The sequence below is a fragment of the Octopus sinensis genome, linkage group LG24 (genome assembly GCF_006345805.1).
Source record: "Octopus sinensis linkage group LG24, ASM634580v1, whole genome shotgun sequence".
Taxonomy (NCBI): domain Eukaryota; kingdom Metazoa; phylum Mollusca; class Cephalopoda; order Octopoda; family Octopodidae; genus Octopus; species Octopus sinensis.
Window position 1 is genome coordinate 9053566 of NC_043020.1, and position 17500 is coordinate 9071065.

At 39.8% G+C, this 17500-nt stretch overlaps 1 protein-coding gene across 8 annotated transcripts in view; it reads left to right on the plus strand.

The window, feature by feature from the left end:
* Window positions 1–17500, plus strand: part of LOC115224006 (E3 ubiquitin-protein ligase RNF19A) — a 142061-nt gene that overhangs the window by 53534 nt on the left and 71027 nt on the right. The window contains exon 1 of one of the 8 annotated variants that reach the window (XM_036512818.1): window positions 2016–2076. The exons of the other annotated variants lie outside the window; for them this stretch is intronic. The gene's annotated coding sequence lies outside the window, so the exon portion shown is untranslated. Of the gene's footprint in view, window positions 1–2015; window positions 2077–17500 lie in introns of those variants that run through there. 8 annotated transcript variants of the gene reach the window in all.

Consider the following 17500-nt stretch of genomic DNA (forward strand, 5'->3'; position numbering starts at 1 on the left):
TAAAAAGCACCCACTACACTCACGGAGTGGTTGGCGTTAGGAAGGGCATCCAGCCGTAGAAACACTGTCAGATCTGACTGGGCCTGATGCGGCCTTCTGGCTTCACAGACCCCAGTTGAACCGTCCAACCCATGCTAGCATGGAAAACGGACGCTAAATGATGATGATGATGATGATATGTATATATCTTTGTGTATATTTGTCCCCTACTATTGCTTGATGGCCTGTGTTGGTTTGTTTACATCCTTGTTGCTTAGCAGTTTGGTAAAAGTGACCAATAAAATAAGTACCAGACTTAAAAACAATCCTTTGCACAAGGGCTGAAATTTGGTGGGAGGGGGCCAGTTGATCAGATCGATCCCCAGTATGCAACTGGTACTTAATTTATTGACCCCGAAAGAATGAAAGGCAAAGTCGGCTTTGGTGGAATTTGAACTTGGAATGTAAAGACAGACAAAATACTTCTAAGCATTTTGCCCAGTATGCTAATGATTCTGCCAGCTTGCTACCCTTATAATAATCCTTTCTACTGAAGGCATAAGGCTTGAAATTTAGGGTAGTGAGATAGTTGATTACATTGACCCCAGTACTCTACTGGTACTTATTTTATCAACTCTGAAAGGATAAAAGGCAAAGCTGACCTTGGTGGAATTTGAACTCAGAACATAAAGACGGACGAAATACTGCTAAACATTTTGCCCGGCATGCTAACGATTCTGCCAGCTCTCTGCCTTAATAATAATAATAATAATTATTATTTCTTTACTGCCCACAGGGGGCTAAACATAGAGAAGACAAACAAGGACAGAGAAAGGGATTAAGTCAATTATTTCGACCCCAGTGCGTAACCGGTACTTATTTAATAATAATAATAATAAAGGTGGTAGACTGGCAGAATTGCTAGCATGTTTGACAAAACACTTAACAGTCTTTTCTGATTCTATCTTTCAGTGTCATTGAAATGACACTCCGTCGGTTATGATGATGAGGGTTTCAGTTGATTTGATCAACAGAATAGCCTGCTCCTGATAATTAACATACAAGTGGGTGAGTACTCCACAGACATGCATACCCTCAATGCAGTACAACACAGTGTGACAAGGCTGGCCCCTTTTGAATTACAGGTACAACTCACTTTTGCTAGCTGAGTGGACTGGAGCAACGTGAAATAAAGTGTCTTGCTCAAGGACACAGCGCGTCACCAGGAGTTGAACTCACAACCTTACACTTATAAGCTGAGTACCCTAACCACTAAGCCATGGGTCATTGAAATAAGTATCTGTTAAATATTGGGGTTGACGTAATCAACTTGCCCCTTCCCCTCCAGAGTTTAAGGGTTTTGAATTAGTTGAGAAGTCCCAACCTCCACTGCTTCTCACACCCCTGATATGTATCTATGGGTTTATTTAAGAAAACAAACGGGTATATATTTATTTTTCATGTATTTTCATTTTGTTGCCGACAATAATCTACTTAGTTGTTTTATGGCTTATCTCTTTTACTACGTATTTTTTTTCTTTTTTTACTTATATTTATTTTTCTGCTGCATAAAAATAATCCGGTCTTGTATCATTTAATGGTTCAATTAACTGATTTATATATATATATATATATATATATATATACACATTTATATACACACACACACTAGCAGATTGCGCAAGCTTTCTTTGTGCTGTCCAATATACATACATTACGCATGTTTAAATATCTATATATATATATATATATATATATATATATCACACATTATAATATACATATACACATACATTTATACAGATATATACGCACGCACATATTTATACAAACACACACGTACATACACACTTGTAATGTAGGTAATCCACGTGCAGGCAACGTGTGTCTGTATTTAGAATGGATTTAATCTAATCTGCCGTCTCTTGTATTTTCCGCACGAGTGGCAAATCAACTTTGCCATGCGTTTGCAACGGAATCTTGCATTTTAATCACCACAAACTAAACAGTTGTTAATTAGAAGCCATTTACCAACAAGTCCATCTCTACTCTTGTCTGAGGGGATTCTATTTTGCCGTATTTTTTCGTTTCGTTCAGGTAAGACCCTGTTTCTGGTATCAATTTAAAACTTCCTGTATTTGTTTTATATTTGTTTTGTTTTATTTTCATCTTGCTCTCTTTCTCTCTTTTCTCTCTTTTACTTGTTTCAGTCATTTGACTGCGGCCATGCTGGAGCACCGCCTTTTTTAACGAGCAACTCGACCCCGGGACTTATTCTTTTGTAAGCCCAGTCTTATTCCTATCGGTCTCTTTGCCGAACCGCTAAGTAACGGAGACAATAAACACACCCGCATCGGTTGTCAAGCAAACAACACACATACATATATATATATATTATATCTATATTAATATATATATATATATATATCACACACATATATACGACAGGCTTCTTTCAGTTTCCATCTACCAAATCCACCCTCACAAGGCTTTGGTCGGCCCGAGGCTATAGCAGAAGGCACTTGCCCAAGATGTCACGCAGTGGGACTGAACCCAGAACCATGTGGTTGGTTAGCAAGCTACTTACCACACAGCCACTCCTGCGCCTATTTGTTTTGTTTTTTTTCCATTTTCCTCACAAGATGTGTCAGCATCGACAGGGAAATATTGTTCATCTTGTTGAAATTTTTGATTTTGATTTAACCTTTTATTTCATTCAGATTTCTCTGTCAAACGTAATGCTTGTTCATTCGCATTGTTTGGAATTAATCCTGCATTATCTCATAGCTTTGAGATTTTGAAGATGTGATTGTTTATTTTAAAAATAACATTGTAAGGTGGGTGTGAGAGAGGCCGAAAGCGGCCAGTTTGACCATAAAACCAGAAGGATGTTTGGGTCAGATGTGATCAGTTTAAATGCTAAAGTGTTAATGTTAAGCTCAGTTTGCCCTGATCTGGCATACGTATGACCAGATGCATTCTTTTTATGACCATTTTGTCTTTTATTCACAAATAGTGCTCTCTCGATTATTGTGTTGTCTGTTAGGGGTCTTGTAGGTTGGTGAACTAAATGCTTTTGGTATTCTGTCTTCTGCCTTTGTTTTTTGTTTTTTTTAAGCATCAGTACCCTTGGGGTCAATTATCTTTTTCATTGTTGCCAGCCTCGCCTGGCCCTCATGCCGGTGGCACATAAAAAGCACCATCCGTTCGTGCCGTTTGCCAGCTCTGTCTGGCACCTGTGCCGGTGGCACGTAAAAAGCACCCACTACACTCGCGGAGTGGTTGGCGTTAGGAAGGGCATCCAGCCGTAGAAACGCTGCCAGATTTGACTGGGCCTGATGAAGCCTTCTGGCTCCACAGACCCCAGTAGAACCGTCCAACCCATGCTAGCATGGAAAACGGATGCTAAACGATGATGATGATGATGATGATTGTTCAGGGGTCTGATGAGATAAACACCAGTCATATATTGAGCTTGACTGTAACCAAGTATAAACCCTTTCCTGAACTTTGGGCCTATCTTATAGCTTTTCACTCGTTTCAGTCATTTAACCATGGCCATGCTGGGGCACAGCCTTCAGGAATTTTAGCCAAATTAATCAATGCCAGCACTTTATTTTTCTTTTTAAGCCTTGTACTTTATCGGTCTCTTTTGCTGAACTGCTAAGTTATGGGGACGTAAGCACACCAACACTGGTTGTCAAGCAGTGGTGGGGAACAACACACACACACACACATTTATACACACACACATTTATACACACGCACATTTATACACACGCACATTTATACACACGCACATTTATACACACGCACATTTATACACACGCACATTTATACACGCGCACACACACATACATATTTATACACCACACACACACACACACACACACACATATTTATATACACACACACACACACATATTTATACACACACACACATGCACAACAAGCTTCTCTCAGTTTCTATCTACCAAATCCACTCACAAAGCTTCGGTCCGCCCGAGGCTACAGTAGAAGACACTTGCCCAAAGTGCCATGCAGTGGGACTGAACTCAGAACCATGTGTTTGGCAAGCAAGCTTCTTACCGCACAGCCTCCGGGATTATTATTTTTGTCTTGTCATGTTTCCTGTTGTCATTGTTGTCAAGATAATTGTTGTTGTTGTTGTTTACACCAGTTTTCCTGTCTCAGTGGATGTCGGACGGGTTTTATTACAGCCTGAGTCACCTGGCACACGCAGATACATATGCCTTCACAACACACACCACATGTATTCATTCATGCATACACGTGTTCAATCATGCGTGCACACATTCATTCATATGCATGCACGCACACATACGCTTTACATTTATGCTCACGTGTACGCATTCATTTAGACACATACACAATCATTTAAGCGCACACACACACACACACATGCGCGTACAACACACGCGTGCACACACACACACATGTACACACACATGTACACACACATGTACACACACACACACGCACATACACGCACACATGTACATGTACACACATACGTACACACACAGTACACAACTGGTACTTATTTTATTGACCCCTGAAAGGATAAAAGGCAAAGTTGACCGTGGCGGAATTTGAACTCGGAATGTAAATGTGGATGAAACACTAAGTGTTTTGCCCAGCGTGCTATCGATTCTGCCACTTTAGTTTACAAATATTGATGTTTCTAATTAAACCCTGCCAACCCACAGTGATATTCATCATCATTATCATCCATCATTTTAAATCCGGGTTTTGTCCCCTGTTAACAAGGGTGGCCAGATCTTGATGCCATAGCAACCACCCTCACGCCATCTTGCCCGGTTTTAGGCATCCTCCCTTCTCAAGCCAACCCTCCCAATCTCTTCCTCCACCTGTCCCCTCCACATTTTCCTTGGTCTACCTCACTTTCGCTCTCCATTTATCTCAAACTCAAACACCATCTTCAGCACATGCTCCTCATCCCTCCTCAACACATGCCCATACCACTGCACTCCATTCACCCTTGCCAGCCATTCCACTGATTCCTCCAACCCCCAGCATCTCCATCAAATCCTCAGTCCTCCTCTTATCCAACAGCCTCATGCCACACATTTCTCTCACCAATGCTCTCTCAGTCCTTCTCTAAATCACTCTCTCAAATACCATCTCTCCCTCCCATACAGCATTGCAGCTCTCACACAACTCCTATAGACCCTTCCTTTCATCTTCATGGAGAACCTTTTCCCATATAACAGCGCTCCACATTCCCTGAACTTCACACATTCGACATGTTAAAAGATGGTTAACAATTTAATTATGAAAAAATTGATAGGAGTCTCTGATGGTGTTGGTGGGTGCTAACCAGTTGAGTCTGTAAGGAATTAGTAGCCAAAGACCATTCCCCCAAAATGGTTCAACACTTCTTAACTGAGCCTTCATAATAGCAGACAAATATTGTGGCATTTTTATCATTTTCTCTTTTCTGTTCTTCTGAAGAATGTCACTCGTTTCTCAGAATTCCGGTTTTGATTTTGCTAAAACACTTAGTCCATGTCCATCTACATTCACATAGATATACGACTCTAACCACTCTGTAGTGTAGTTCCATAGCTGTAAACAGTGGCAGCACTGTAAAGTTGCTAGATGTTTTAACCCTTTTCTGTGTATCTTTCAATTATTTAAAATATATCAAAGAATTTAGTAAAATAACTCAGTTATCATTCAGCTAGTGTTAGGTATATAAATTGCGACTAAGGTTTGGTGGTATACTTTAATGCAAAACTTATGAAAACAAGACATTTGTACTACAGAGCCAGAGCCGGTTTTGGCCGGGCTGGTAACGAAAGGGTTAATTAGGTTTAGTAAAATAACTAAGCAACTGTGTGCTTAGAACACAAATCAACATGGAATTGTGATGCCATGTTTTAACTTGGATCCCTTTGAAATGGGAAAGTTTGTATCATAGAACCCCAAAATAGTTTCAGGCTGGTCGATATCAGAAGAAGGGTTTTAACAGGAACCACTCTGTTGTGAGCACCCCTCCTTTCCTCCCACACCCGTGTCTCAGGAAAAGGGTCATGGGCAGAGATCCGCCCCCCCCTACCCAGACAGTCCATTAAACAGAAAATACATCAGTAGATAATTACCTGTTGCTAGATATCTGCTGTGGTGTGATGGGTGGTGGGGTGGGGGCATCGAAGCAATTTTTCTAACATTGGTGAAAATGGTTGCTGATCAATAACTGATTGATCTGCCCAATCATATATTCAACGGTATTTTGTTATTTGTTCATTTTTGTTTTGTGATGGATGCGTGTGTGTGTGGTGTGTGTGTGTGGTGTGTGAGGGGGTGGTGTTGGGGGTGGGGACGTTCGGTTTGTTTTCCAAAAAAAAAAGAAGAAAAAAAAAGAAAACTGGACCGATGCCATAATTGTTAAGTCTAGCTTAAATAATCTGCAGAGTTCCATTGTAATTTGAGTCTACAATTGTTTCGTTGTCCCATCCTCACACGACCCCCACACCTTTAACACAATAGTGGTTACAGTGATGATGGTGGTGGTGGTCGTGGTGGGGATTTTTGTAACTACCGAAGTTGCTAAGGTAATGCTTCTGTGCCATTTCTGCACTTCTCCCCGGCCTGTGTGTGTGTCAAATTTTATTGTGCATGTCTGTCTGCACACACACAAGTGGTAGGTGCGTGTATCATGTAATTTAGCTGCAAGTCAATCCTGATTAAGCAGATCTTTAGTCGAAAGTATTCCCGCCATGACCATCCTCACATTTTGGGTGTATTTAGCAAGAACTGTGTTATTGAATGTCCTTTTCTTTGCCAGTAAGATTTGTACATATATACTGTGTACATGTTTTGTACATATGTACTGTACGTATGCATCTACATACATACTCACCACACACACACACACACACACACACATATATATATATACAATGTATGTATGTGTATTTACATATGTATATACATACATACTGTATGTGTGTGTATCTACATATATATATATACACATAAATATATACACACATATATACATATGTATACATGTACATATATATGTATACATGTACGTATATATATATATATATATATGTATACGTGTGTATACATGTACGTATATATATATATGTATACGTGTGTATACATGTACACATATATATATGTATACATGTACACATATATATATGTATATACATGTGCATATGTATATATATATATGTATGCATGTACATATGTATATATATATGTATGCATGTACATATGTATATATTATATATGTATATGTATGTATATATATGTATGTACATGTATGTATGTATGTATATACATGTGAATATGTATGTATACCTATGTATGTTTGTGTTGTTTCTCCACTGGTAATAGAAGAAAGTCAAGTCTCACATGATTATAATTAAATAATTAATTAAGGAATTATTAAGTGATCTTTAAGATGTTATCCACTTTATAAACCTGTTTGGTGAGTGTGTGGGGTGGGTGGGAGGAAGGATGTTTATGATTTTTAACCCCACCCCACCCCCACTGGTTGGTTTGAACCAACCCATGCCTGACCTGACCTGAACATCTGCAGGGTGAGGCCATTGTGAGCAGGGGCGCGAGCAGGGTGAGACTAGGAAATGGCTTTGCAAGGAAAGTGAAAGGAAATCTGTTTCTAACAAAGGATTTTAAGGAGAAATATTTATTAAAAACCAACTTTTTTTGTACAACAACAAAGTCAGCTTTTAATGGCTATTTCTTTATTTCATATTATTTCTCAGCAAATTTTTTTTATTTTTTCATTTTGAAAGAAATTTCACTGAAAATTTCAAATGCATCACACACACACATATATTGTGTTAGAAAAAGCTAAGCCACAACACACACGTGTATATGTGTGATGTTGTAGCTTAATTTTCCAGTACAAATGTATGTGTTGTGTACATATCTCTCTCTCTCTCTCTCTCTCTCTCTCTCTCTCTCTCTCTATATATATATATTATATATAATATATATATATAATATTTATATATATATAATATCTGTGTCTATGTCTATCTCTCTCTCTCTCTCTCTCTGTAGGTAGGTATGTATATGGGGGGGCAGTTGAAATTTTTTTTCCTTTGAATCTATTTTTATATAAATATATAAACAAAATCTTGAACTTGTTTATCTTGTTAGAAAACAAACCTAACAATAGCAGGCTGTTGGCTGTATTGGTATTGTCAGCTCACATGGAGTAGATACCAAGGTTTCAATCCTAGCGCACGGGAGGCAAAAATGGTGTATTGCTGCCTTCTACCAAACTGTCTTGAATATATGGTTACAATAAAAAAAAGCACCCACTACACTCACGGAGTGGTTGGTGTTAGGAAGGGCATCCAGCCGTAGAAACACTGCCAGATCAGACTGGGCCTGATGCAGCCTTCTGGCTTCACAGACCCCAGTTGAACCGTCCAACCCATGCTAGCATGGAAAGCGGATGCTAAATGATGATGATGGTATTGGACAAGGAAATGTTCTCTGCTTCTGCAGCGAATTGTCATTTTACCCAAGACAAAATTTTTAGTCTTGTTTTTGTGTAAAATCACAAAACCAGAAGTGAGAATTGGCCAGGGAAGGAGGGAGTCTTTTACAGGATTGCTTGACCTAATGGAAGTAGCTGTCAAATCTACACTCTACTGTCCAGGAACAAAAAGGAAATGGAAAAGAAAACTATTTTGAGTGAGCTAGCTATATATATCTATATATGTATGTATATATATATATAAAATCATTGTTACCCTAATTCTTCTTGCGTCTTTCGTGTTGGCATGGGCTGGATGGTTTGATAAGAGGTAGCGAGCTTAGTGGATTGTGCCAAGGTCCACTCTCTGCTTTGGCATGGTTTCCACAGCTGAATGCCCTTCCTATAACCAACTGCTTTTCCCAAAACTCTTTATATGTATGTATGTATGTATATATATATATATACATACACACACACACCACACAGACACAGGTGTGTGGTAAGAAGCTTGCTTCTCGACCACATGTGTTCAGTCCCACTGCATGGCATCTTGGGTGTCTTCTACTATAACCCTGGGCTGACCAAAGCCTTGTGAGTGGATTTGGTAGATGGAAACTGAAAGAAGCCCGTCGTATATGTTTATGTGTTTGTCTTTATGTCTGTGTTAATCCCCCAACTATCACTTGACAACCAATGTTGGTGTGTTTACGTCCCCACAATTTAGTGGTTTGGCAAAAGAGACCGATAGAATAAGTACTGGGCTTACAAAGAATATCCTGGAGTCGATTTCTTTAAGGCAGTGCTCCAGCATGACTGAAACAAGTAACCAAAAATACACACAACTTGTATAGTGTTTAAGTATTGATGGTATTGAACATACTAGTGTCAAAGGGCCTGCAAAGGTCATGGGTGTTGTCCCTTCAACCTGATGAGACTCAAAAGAAAATAAATTCTAAATAGAGGACTGGATGGGCATGGCTAGAACATTAGGGCATGTTATCTGGTACTCTAATGGCTCTGTCACTCCCACCCTGGGCATACCTGTTAAACAGTTTTAAATGGATCTTACATTTCATATCGGGCAAGTGGTGCCTATGTTGCACATTTGGTTTGGGTCTGTTACCAGTTGAAATGAAGTCTACATTTCACATCTTCCTTAGCCTGTTACCAGATGAAATGAGGGCCTACAGGTCACACCTACTTTGACTCTTTTTCCAGTTGAAATGGAAGCCTATATTTCACACCTACCCTGGGTCTATTACCAGTTAATTCACACCTGCCCTGGGTTTGTTACCAGTTGAAATGGGGCCCTACATTTCACACCTACCCTGGCTCTTTTAACAGTTAAAATGAGGCCCTACATTTCACACGTGCCCTGGGTATTTTACCAGTTGAAATGGGGCCCTACATTTTGCATCTAGCCTCACCCTATTACCATCTGTGCACGGGTTTGACTCCACCACCCAGTAACAATAATAATTTTTCTTTTTTTTTCTACCTGTTCTTAGGATTATGTTGATTTATATACAAATTCCGGCATGCTTTTAAAAACGTGATTAATATATATCTGAGGAGATAAGTGGATTAATGTAATCCAATTGATCATTTTTATCTGTTGTTTTTCTTTTGTTCTTTTATATTGGAAAGAAGGTTAGGGTAGGTTTTAATTTTCACACACCTACACAGATTTCTGTGTTGGCAACCATTTCAAATTTTTTCACTTTGTAACGAATATTTCTTCTTGTTCTCAATTACCTTATTCACCTCCCATTTTCACTTCCCCAGTTTCCTGTGAAAGCTGTCATAAAATTAAGTTTCGTCATCAGAATTTCCTGAGCAACTTTTTAGCTTGTTTTTAAGGTTTTATGAAAACACAAAAATAAACAATAAATAACGCTTATCTTTTATCTAAAATATCATTTAACCCTTTAGCATTTAAACCGGCCATATCCGGCCAAAAGTATTCTGCCTGTTTTATGTTCAAACTGGCCAGATCTGGTCTCTCACACCAACCCTACAATATCGTTTTAAAAATTAACAGCTACCTCATCAAAATCTCATAGCTACAAGATAATGCACGATTAGTTCAAAACAATTTGGATGAAAAAGCATTAATTTTGGTAGAATAATGCAAACACTAAAGGGTTAAGTATGAGGAAGACCAACTTTGAAGTTCGTGGTGTTACCTTCTATAGCCACAAAAAAGTTGTTGTTTACAGCTCAGTTCAGCTCTGATTGAGCTGGCATGTGGTGATGTAAAGTATTCCATTTGTGACAATCCTGTCTTTTTAAAGCGACATTCTTAAATCTCCTCCACTTTTTTCTTCTTCCTTTCTGAGCCAATAGGATGTACCGTGAATGAGATTAGGCTGCTGTTTCTAGCAAGTTGAATGTCTGCATAGAGGATCTCTCATTGGTAAACATGTAAATAGCGCTTATGTATTGGGGTCATTGCGTGCTGTGCATAAGGGCCTCTTTGCGTGTGCGATGCTGTGATCGAGTACGTGATATTACTGCGTCATACACGGTGTGAGGGTGGTGGTGGTGTCGGGGAAATTTGACTATTCATGGAAATACTCAAGTTTAGTATCTACTACGTAATAGACAGGGAAGACGGATGGACAGAGACGGAGATACGCACACACATACACACACACCACACACTACACACACACAGCACACACACACCACACACACACACACTACACCACACCACTCACACACACACACACCACACCACACACACACACACACACACACATAGACATATGAATGGTCACACATAAGAATAGGCTTCCTGTCATGGAGGGGTACACATATACGCACATGGGACTGGGGGAGGCTGACTCACACATGGAGCATATGCACAGGGAGGTCACACATGTGGGGGGGAGCACATGCCCATCTGAGGGAAACACACACCCATGTGGGGTAGGGACACAAGCACACGGTGGAGCATACATGCACATAGGGCATAAACGTCCATATGCACATAGGGGAGGGCATAGACACGTGCACACAGGGATGCACGCACGCATGCATACAGATGTAGAATCAGCCGATGTCTTGGTGAGTTGTCACAAGTGATTGGAAAATGTCTGTCTCAATGTCTATTGGTTATTTTTGGCTGGAATCTTGGCTTTTTATAGACCTAATACATCCAGAATTAACACAGCTAGTTTGTTGGCTCTTTATTCATCCATCCATCCGTATGTGCGTGTGTATTTATACTCGTACATACAGCTGGACATCTTTGCTGCAATGAGATAAATTGCGTATCTAGGAAACCGTAACCAGATTAAAATTATAGTAATGACAACCAAAATACTCTCCAGATGATTGATTTGGATGTGTGTGTATATACATAGACATCGTCACGTTTTGTGTGTATGTGGAATGCAAGTAACAAGATAGTTATTTTTATATTGCGTTCTGAAATAAATATGGAAATTCTATTAATCACTCTCTTGGATAATTATATCTTTTATCTTTCACTTGCTTCAGTCATTGAACTGTGGCCATGCTGGGGCACTACTCGGAAATATTTTTAGTCAAATGGATCGACCCCTGGTACTTGTTTTATTTTCTCAAGCCTGGTACTTATTCTATCGGTGTCTTTTGCCGAACTGCTAAGTTACAGAAATGTAAACACACAACACTGATTATCAAGCAATGGTGGGGGACATACATACATACATACATATATATATATGTTTGATGGATTTCTAATCTCTGTCTACGAAATCCACTCAAGACTTCAGTTGGCCCAAGGCTGTAATAGACACTGGCCCAAGGTGCAACACAGTGGGGTTGAACCTGGAACCTTGTGGTTGGGAAGGAAACTTCTTGCCACACAGCTACACCTGTGCATATATATATATATATATATATATATATATACATACATACATACATATACACACAGGGTAGCCCAAAAGTAGGTTTATAGTTATCACATAAGCACTTAGAATTTCTTTTAAAACATTTTATTACATTTAAAGTTCTATCTTACCAACTGAAAAGGGAGCTTATTATAATAATTTTTAAATTTTTGCCACAAGGGCACCTTGTGGGAGGGGATTAAGTCAATTTACATCAAACCCAGTTCATAACTGGTACTTATTTAATCACCCCTGAAAGAAAGAAAGGCAAAGTCGACCTTGGTGGAATTTGAACTCGGAACAGAGAATTGCGAAATACCACTGAGCATTTCATCCAGCATGTTAATAATTCTGCCAGCTTGCCACCTTTCGATAATAATCCTTTCTACTAAAGGCACAAGGCCTGAAATTTGTGGGGAGGGGACTAGTTGATTACCTCGACCTCAGTGTTTCACTGGTACTTAATTTATCAACTCTGAAAGGACGAAAGGCAAAGTCGACCTCGGAGGAATTTGAACTTAAAACATAGTGGCCGATGAAATACTGCTCAGCATTTTCTTCAGTGTTCTGACAATTCTGCCAGCTCACCACTTTAACCCTTTAGTGTTTAAACCGGCTATATCCGGCCCAAATATTCTACACATTTTATGCTCAAACTGGCCAGAACATGCATCTCACACCTACCCTACAATGTCATTCTAAAAATAAGCAATTACATCTTTCCTATCTTGAAGCTACAAAATAATATCAGATAAATTTTTTTAAATGTGAATAAATAAGGATTGAATGGTTGTATACTGTCAATCTAACAAGAACGTGACAGTAGGAGGTACACCACCGCTGTATAGCCCTAGGAAGCATCGAACGCCTCCTGATATTTTGACTCATTTTTTCCCTGTGTCCTTATATACATATACGAAGGGGAGACAAACACATGAAATAAGGATTATTTTTGACAAATTAATATGAATGCTAAAGGGTTATTAATAATAATGATAATAATCTGCATGTTGTTCAGCAAACCAAAGTGCCATCACTGAGTCCATCACATTTTAAATAAGTACACTGTGCAACCAATGGGAGTCCAGTAGAATGTATGTCTTTATTAATAAATACAAGAAGCAGCAGCAACTATTTAAACTTGGTTGGTTCTTTTTTGTTTTTTTTTGCCTTGGTTTTGTATGTAATTTTATTATCCTTCATAAATTCCTCTGATAGTCTACTACTTCCTGATCAGTTTGACCAATGTAACTTGACAGATTGTGTGTGTGTGTGTGAGAGAGAGAGAGAGAGAAATGAAGGAGGTGGTATGTATAAGCAGTTAAGAATTTCCCATTTTTAACTACATGGTGTCTGGTTCAGCCCCATTGTTTGGTACCTTGGGCAATAGCAGCACAAAGCCCATTCTGGTATTCTTGCTGCTTTCACAAATATTTTATAGACTTTCAAGAGAATGTGAAATAATTTTTCTCTTTCTCTTGGAACATTGGCTCTCTAGGCGCAACGCATAAAGCTATAAATAACAGCATGTAAAAGATGAAGGCAGCCTTTGACTTTTTCCATCCAATTATCTTTACAACTTCTACATTTTATTGTATCTATTAAAGTCAAGATCTGTCAGTCAGTTTCTTTGAAAGTCTTCTGATGCCTCAAATAAAATTTGCTTTCTCTGCCTCGGCTTTTCCAATAAATTCTCTTATCTCTGTTTTACATTTTCTTCTAAATTTTTCAAATTGTAAAGGTAATTTATAGACACCCTGCCTGCCTGTGTGTCTGTCCGCCTGCCTGCCTGTGTGTCTGTCTGCCTGCCTGCCTGTGTGTCTCTCTGTCTACTTGTGTGTCTCTCTGTCTACTTGTGTGTCTCTCTGTCTACTTGTGTGTCTGTCTGTCTACTTGTGTGTCTCTCTGTCTACTTGTGGTCTCTCTGTCTACTTGTGAGTGTCTCTCTGTCTACTTGTGTGTCTCTCTGTCTACTTGTGTGTCTCTCTGTCTACTTGTGTGTCTCTGTCTACTTGTGTGTCTCTGTCTACTTGTGTGTCTCTCTGTCTACTTGTGTGTCTCTCTGTCTACTTGTGTGTCTCTCTGTCTACTTGTGTGTCTCTGTCTACTTGTGTGTCTGTCTGTCTACTTGTGTGACTGTCTGTCTACTTGTGTGTCTCTCTGTCTACTTGTGTGACTGTCTGTCTACTTGTGTGACTGTCTGTCTACTTGTGTGACTGTCTGTCTACTTGTGTGACTGTCTGTCTACTTGTGTGACTGTCTGTCTACTTGTGTGACTGTCTGTCTACTTGTGTCTCTCTCTGTCTACTTGTGTCTCTCTCTGTCTACTTGTGTGTCTCTCTGTCTACTTGTGTGTCTCTCTGTCTACTTGTGTGTCTCTCTGTCTACTTGTGTGTCTCTCTGTCTACTTGTGTGTCTCTCTGTCTACTTGTGTGTCTCTCTGTCTACTTCTGTGTCTGTCTACCTACCTGTGTGTCTCTGTCTGTCTGTCTGCCTGCCTGTGTGTCTCTGTCTGTCTGTCTGCCTGCCTGTGTGTCTCTGTCTGTGCATCTCTCTGTAATGTCCCCTTTATGTGATGCCCCTGTGACAAATATAATAAATAATTTTAAAAATAGCTGTGAATTGATTGACTTGTTGGAGTGTTTTCGGCCCAAATGCTTGTGGTGGTCATGTTCTGACACTTCACATTCTGAGTTCAAATCCTGCGTTGGCTGCTTTGACTTTGGTTTTTCATTTTCCATCCATCCATCCATCCTTTTTCCGCTGACTAAAATTAAAAGTGCCAGCTGCACATCTGTGCCGAGGACAATGGTTGGTGCCTCCTGCCCGACCCCCGCTTCCCACATTTTGTTTCATTTACTGATTAGAATAAGTGTTTGTCAAGTGGGGGTGGGCGTGATGGCAGCGGTTGTAGTTTAATGCCTCCTTCTTCCAAAATATTTACCAAAACCACCACCCCCACCACCACTGCTAATTAGGAGTTAACTTTATCACAAATATTCAAACGTTTTATCAGTTTCCTCCTGACATTGTGTGTGTGCTTGTGTGCACGTGTGTGTGTGTGTGCTATTGCACATGACTGTGTGTGTGGGTGCATGCGTTACTTATAACACACAAAACTCTTGGCCCTCAAGTCACTGTTGCTTCTGCTAAATATTAATAATGTGTGTATATTCTTTTACTTCTTTGTCATTTGACTACGGCCATGCTGAAGCACTGCCTTTTAGTCGAACGAATCACTTCCCAGGACTTATTCTTTCTAGTACTTATTCTATCGGTCTCCTTTTGGTGAACCGCTGTTACGGGGATGTAAACACATCAACATCGGTTGTCAAGCAATGGTGTAAAAAGCACCATCCGATCGTGGCCGTTTGCCAGCCTCGTCTGGCACCTGTGCAGGTGGCACATAAAAAGCACCCACTACACTCTCGGAGTGGTTGGCGTTAGGAAGGGCATCCAGCTGTAGAAACACTGTCAGATCAGACTGGGCCTGGCGCAGCCTCCTGGCTTTCCAGACCCCATTTGAACTGTCCAACCCATGCTAGCATGGAAAACGGACGTTAAACAATGATGATGATGATGATATATCCCCTTGTTCTGTGACAATTTTTTCAATTGATAACCTATCTCTTGTTTCTTAAATTTTGGGTTTTTGGTTTAGAATTTAATTTTCTGAAACCTTACCAAGGTCTCTGTTTCTTTCTAATTTTTATTGACATGTTTAGTGGGAAAATTAACAACCAACCTATTAATTATTCCAGACCGCTCTTCTTCGTAGATTGCTGGAATATTTCTTCTCCCCCACCACTCCTATTCTTTCACTAGTTTCAGCCGTTTGGTTCTGGTCTTGATAAGGGGCTCCTGTTGTATTGCTTCATCTTTATTTTTTGGTTTTTTTTTTGTTGTTGTCTATATTTTAAAGTAATGTTCATATGTGGACTGGCAGAATCAGTATTCTTTTACCGATTTGAGTCATTTGACTGTGGCCATGCTGGAGCACTGCCTTAAAGGGTATCAGTCAAAGGAATCAATACCACAACTTATTGTTTGTAAGCCTAGTACGTATTCTATTGGTTGCTTTTTGCTGAACAGCTAAGTTACAAGGACATGGATTCACCAATATTCGTTGTAATGGCGGCAGGGGTGGGGGAAATACAGACACACACACACACATAAATATACGTACATAGGTACATACATATATGTGCGCAGGTGTGGCTGTGTGGTAAGAAGCTTGCTTTCCAACCACATGGTTCTGGGTTCAGTCCTACTGCGTGGCATCTTAGGCAAGCGTCTTCTACTATAGACTTGGGCCAACTAAAGCCTTGTGAGTGGATTTGGTAGATGGAAATTGAATGAAGTCCATCATATATATATATATATATATATATACATACACATGTTTGTGTCTGTGTTTGTTACCCCACTATCGATTGACAATTGGTGTTGGTGTGCTTATGTCCCCGTAACTTGGCAGTTCAGCAAAAGTGACCAACTGAATAAGTACTAGGCTTACAAAGAATAAGTCCTGGAGTCAAGTTGTTCAACTAAAGGTGGTGCTCCAGCATGGCCATAGTCAAAAGGCTGAAACAAGTAAAGAATATGAATATATATATATGATGGGTTTCTTTCAGTTTTTGTCTACCAAATTCACTCACAAGGTTTTGGTCGGCCTGAAGCTACTATAGACACTTACCTGAGGTGCCACACAGTGGGACTGAACCCAGAACCATGTGGTTGGGAAGCAAGCTTCTTATCACACAGCCATACCTTTTTACTGTTCTGGTTTAGCCTCAGGTCAGTTCTGACCAAGTAGACCTATGGCCAGAAGTATTGCAGCCATAACCACCATATGTGTGTGTGTAAAACTTAAAGGAATAGGGATTTGGAATCTAGGCAGGTGTACCTTATTAGCACTCTGATATAATCCAGATCTGGCCAACCACATTGAATGATAGGAACGTACAGAAGTTTGTTTCACCCACCCATCTGGGTAAATTCTTGAACAAAGCCGCATAGGAATGTCTACCCTGGATGTGAATGTGTTCTGCGACTGATCTGACTAAATGCTTATAAATGCTACATGAAAAGACAGCAGGACACTTTTGCGGCAGAAACACGTGTC